The sequence below is a fragment of the Rhodnius prolixus genome, unplaced genomic scaffold (genome assembly GCF_049639745.1).
Source record: "Rhodnius prolixus isolate KJV_2025 unplaced genomic scaffold, Rpr scaffold_14, whole genome shotgun sequence".
Lineage (NCBI taxonomy): Eukaryota > Metazoa > Arthropoda > Insecta > Hemiptera > Reduviidae > Rhodnius > Rhodnius prolixus.
Genome location: NW_027411594.1, coordinates 10975359 through 10981378, shown reverse-complemented (window position 1 = coordinate 10981378; position 6020 = coordinate 10975359).

Genomic DNA, 6020 nt, shown 5'->3' with positions numbered 1-6020 from the left:
ATTGACGGCGTGGGAGAGAGAGAGCGAGAGAGAAACTTATAAAGTTGTCAAAATATTTTGGGCATTCTGCAGTAAGACAACTGACGCAATTCAATGATCGATATGAACCTGTTAAGTGTATATTTACGTAGGATTTGGCAAGTAGTAGTGGTACAACACTACAGAAAATGTGCCTAATAACTGTTTCTTCCACTATATTAAAAATGTACTAACTCTATGCCGATCGTAGTGAAAGTATATAAATTTGAATTTGAGTTTACGTGCGCAGTGCTCCATAATATTTTTTATTTTATTAGTCGCAGTGCCCATGCGTATTGGTATCCCTGACCTTGCAAAAGACTTTCCTCAATCAGCAGAACTAGATTAATCACTGCAGAGATTTTGACTTCACTAATAATTTCGACTAGCTCTACACCCAGTGAACTCTTTTTATTCGTGTCATTTGTTTTTTTTTTTTTTAAGTGAAAGTTTTAGTTAGAAGGCACCCGAAGTAGCATCTATATTTTCCACAAGATAGTGAAAAAAATCTGCGACCAATTTCAGCAATGACGTTCAATTTCTCTTCTTCACCATTTCTTATTACTTTATGGTAATATTCAACGAACTCGGTTAGGGAAAAAGCTTTTGTCTATAAATGTATAAGATTTTGTAAAAATCTCTCGAGAAGGAAACGTGATAATTAGAGTTAAATTTTGGTTTCGTTTAAAACAGTGAAATCTTGAACTTCAAATATCTCGAAGACTTCTCAATAGATTTTGTTTATATTTTCCTTGTATATGGAGACTACTATTGTCTATAGTTGTGTAGATTTTGTAGAAATCTGTCTTGTAGGATACGAGATATTTTGAGTTAAAGTATGATTCCGTTAAAAAATGTGAAATATTTAACTTCAAATATCTCGAAAACTAGTCGATAGATTTTGTTTATATATTACTTGTTTATGGAGACCAATATTGTCTATAATTGTGTAAAATTTAGTGAAACCATGTCGAGTAGAATACGAGATATTTGTAGTTAAAATTTGTTTCCGTTCAATACATTAAAATCTTGAACATCAAATATCTCATAAACGCCTCGCTAGGTTCTGTTTATATTTTACTTGTATATGGAGACTACTATTGTCTATAATTGTGTAAAATTTAGTGAAACCATGTCCAGTAGAATACGAGATATTTGTAGTTAAAATTTGTTTCCATTTAAAACAATGAAATATTTAACATCAAATATCTCGAAAACTTCTTAATAGATTCTGTTTATATTTTAATTGTATATGGAGATTACTATTGTGTGTAATAGTGTAAAATTTAGTGAAAATCTGTCTTGTATAAGACGAAATATTTTGAGTTAAAATTTGTTTCCGTTTAAAACAGTGAAATACGTATTTATCTTCAAATATCTCGTAAACTAGTCCATAGATTTTCTTTACAATTTACTTCTATATGGAAACTACTATTGTCTATACTTGTGTAAAATTTATTGAAAATTTGTCGAGTAGAATACGAAATATTTTGAGTTAAAATTTGTTTCCGTTTAAAACAGTGAAATACGTATTTATCTTCAAATATCTCGTAAACTAGTCCATAGATTTTCTTTACAATTTACTTGTATATGGAAACTACTATTGTCTATACTTGTGTAAAATTTATTGAAAATTTGTCTAGTAGAATACGAGATATTTCTAGTTAAAGTTTGTTTCCGTTTAAAACAGTGAAATATTTATCTTCAAATATCTCGAAAAATATTCTACAGATTATTTTTACAATTTACTTGTATATGGACACTACTATTGTCTATATTTGTGTTAAATTTAGTAAATATCTGTCGAGTAGATTACCAGATATTTTGTGTTAAAATTTTCATCCGTTTAAAATAGTGAACTCTTTAACTTCAAATATCTCGAAAATTTCTCGATAGATATTGTTTATATTTCACTTGTATATGGAGACTACTATTGTCTATAATTGGGTAAAATTTATTGAAAATCTTTCGAGTTGAAGACGAGATATGTCTAGTTAAAATTTGTTTCCGTTAAACAGTGAAATCTTTTACTTCAAATATCTCGTAAACTAGTCGATAGATTTTTTTTACAATTTCCTTGTATATGGAGATTACTATTGTGTGTAATAGTGTAAAATTTAGTGAAAATCTGTCTTGTATAAGACGAAATATTTTGAGTTAAAATTTGTTTCCGTTTAAAACAGTGAAATACGTATTTATCTTCAAATATCTCGTAAACTAGTCGATAGATTTTCTTTACAATTTACTTGTATATGGAAACTACTATTGTCTATACTTGTGTATAATTTATTGAAAATTTGTCGAGTAGAAATCGAGATATTTTGAGTTAAAATTTGTTTCCGTTTAAAACAGTGAAATATTTATCTTCAAATATCTCGAAAACTAGTCGATAGATTTTCTTTACAATTTACTTGTATATGGAAACTACTATTGTCTATACTTGTGTAAAATTTATTGAAAATTTGTCTAGTAGAATACGAGATATTTCTAGTTAAAGTTTGTTTCCGTTTAAAACAGTGAAATATTTATCTTCAAATATCTCGAAAAATATTCTACAGATTATTTTTACAATTTACTTGTATATGGAGACTACTATTGTCTATGTTTATGTTAAATTTAGTAAATATCTGTCGAGTAGATTACCAGATATTTTGAGTTAAAATTTGTTTCCGTTTAAAACAGTGAAATATTTATCTTCAAATATCTCGAAAACTAGTCGATAGATTTTCTTTACAATTTACTTGTATATGGAAACTACTATTGTCTATATTTGTATAAAATTTGGTGAAAATCTGTCGAGTAGAATAAGAGATATTTTGAGTTAAAACTTGCTTCCGATTAAAACAGTGAAATATTTAACATCAAATATCTCGAAAAACTCTAAATAGATTCTGTTTATATTTTACTTGTATATGGAGATTACTATTGTGTGTAATAGTGTAAAATTTAGTGAAAATCTGTCTTGTATAAGACGAAATATTTTGAGTTAAAATTTGTTTCCGTTTAAAACAGTGAAATACGTATTTATCTTCAAATATCTCGTAAACTAGTCTATAGATTTTCTTTACAATTTACTTGTATATGGAAACTACTATTGTCTATAATTGTGTAAAATTTATTGAAAATTTGTCGAGCAGAATACGAAATATTTTGAGTTAAAATTTGTTTACGTTTAAAACAGTGAAATACGTATTTATCTTCAAATATCTCGTAAACTAGTCGATAGATTTTCTTTACAATTTACTTGTATATGGAAACTACTATTGTCTATAATTGTGTAAAATTTATTGAAAATTTGTCGAGTAGAATACGAAATATTTTGAGTTAAAAATTGTTTCTGTTTAAAATAGTGAAATTTTTAATTTCAAATATCTCGATAACTAGTCGATAGATTTTGTTTATAATTTACTTTTATATGGAGACCATTATTGTCTATATTTTTGTAACATTTAGTGAAAATCTGTCGTGTAGAATACGAGATATTTTGAGTTAAAATTTGTTTCCGTTTAAAACAGTGAAATACGTATTTATCTTCAAATATCTCGTAAACTAGTCGATAGATTTTCTTTACAATTTACTTGTATATGGAAACTACTATTGTCTATAATTGTGTAAAATTTATTGAAAATTTGTCGAGTAGAATACGAAATATTTTGAGTTAAAATTTGTTTCCGTTTAAAACAGTGAAATACGTATTTATCTTCAAATATCTCGAAAACTAGTCGATAGATTTTCTTTACAATTTACTTGTATATGGAAACTACTATTGTCTATACTTGTGTAAAATTTATTGAAAATTTGTCTAGTAGAATACGAGATATTTCTAGTTAAAGTTTTTTCCGTTTAAAACAGTGAAATATTTATCTTCAAATATCTCGAAAAATATTCTACAGATTATTTTTACAATTTACTTGTATATGGAGACTACTATTGTCTATATTTGTGTTAAATTTAGTAAATATCTGTCGAGTAGATTACCAGATATTTTGTGTTAAAATTTTCATCCGTTTAAAATAGTGAACTCATTAACTTCAAATATTTCGAAAATTTCTCGATAGATATTGTTTATATTTCACTTGTATATGGAGACTACTATTGTCTATAATTGGGTAAAATTTATTGAAAATCTTTCGAGTTGAAGACGAGATATGTCTAGTTAAAATTTGTTTCCGTTTAAAACAGTGAAACCTTTTACTTCATATATCTCGTAAACTAGTCGATAGATTTTTTTTACAATTTATTTGTATATGGAAACTACTATTGTCTATAATTGTGTAAATTTTATTGAAAATTTGTCGAGTAGAATACGAAATATTTTGAGTTAAAATTTGTTTCCGTTTAAAACAGTGAAATACGTATTTATCTTCAAATATCTCGTAAACTAGTCGATAGATTTTCTTTACAATTTACTTCTATATGGAAACTACTATTGTCTATACTTGTGTAAAATTTATTGAAAATTTGTCGAGTAGAATACGAAATATTTTGAGTTAAAATTTGTTTCCGTTTAAAACAGTGAAATACGTATTTATCTTCAAATATCTCGTAAACTAGTCCATAGATTTTCTTTACAATTTACTTCTATATGGAAACTACTATTGTCTATACTTGTGTAAAATTTATTGAAAATTTGTCGAGTAGAATACGAAATATTTTGAGTTAAAATTTGTTTCCGTTTAAAACAGTGAAATACGTATTTATCTTCAAATATCTCGTAAACTAGTCGATAGATTTTCTTTACAATTTACTTCTATATGGAAACTACTATTGTCTATACTTGTGTAAAATTTATTGAAAATTTGTCGAGTAGAATACGAAATATTTTGAGTTAAAATTTGTTTCCGTTTAAAACAGTGAAATACGTATTTATCTTCAAATATCTCGTAAACTAGTCGATAGATTTTCTTTACAATTTACTTCTATATGGAAACTACTACTGTCTATAATTGTGTAAAATTTATTGAAAATTTGTCGAGTAGAATACGAAATATTTTGAGTTAAAATTTGTTTCCGTTTAAAACAGTGAAATACGTATTTATCTTCAAATATCTCGTAAACTAGTCGATAGATTTTCTTTACAATTTACTTCTATATGGAAACTACTACTGTCTATACTTGTGTAAAATTTATTGAAAATTTGTCGAGTAGAATACGAAATATTTTGAGTTAAAATTTGTTTCCGTTTAAAACAGTGAAATACGTATTTATCTTCAAATATCTCGTAAACTAGTCGATAGATTTTCTTTACAATTTACTTCTATATGGAAACTACTATTGTCTATACTTGTGTAAAATTTATTGAAAATTTGTCGAGTAGAATACGAAATATTTTGAGTTAAAATTTGTTTCCGTTTAAAACAGTGAAATACGTATTTATCTTCAAATATCTCGTAAACTAGTCGATAGATTTTCTTTACAATTTACTTCTATATGGAAACTACTATTGTCTATACTTGTGTAAAATTTATTGAAAATTTGACGAGTAGAATACGAAATATTTTGAGTTAAAATTTGTTTCCGTTTAAAACAGTGAAATACGTATTTATCTTCAAATATCTCGTAAACTAGTCGATAGATTTTCTTTACAATTTACTTCTATATGGAAACTACTATTGTCTATACTTGTGTAAAATTTATTGAAAATTTGTCGAGTAGAATACGAAATATTTTGAGTTAAAATTTGTTTCCGTTTAAAACAGTGAAATACGTATTTATCTTCAAATATCTCGTAAACTAGTCGATAGATTTTCTTTACAATTTACTTCTATATGGAAACTACTATTGTCTATACTTGTGTAAAATTTATTGAAAATTTGTCGAGTAGAATACGAAATATTTTGAGTTAAAATTTGTTTCCGTTTAAAACAGTGAAATACGTATTTATCTTCAAATATCTCGTAAACTAGTCGATAGATTTTCTTTACAATTTACTTCTATATGGAAACTACTATTGTCTATACTTGTGTAAAATTTATTGAAAATTTGTCGAGTAGAATACGAAA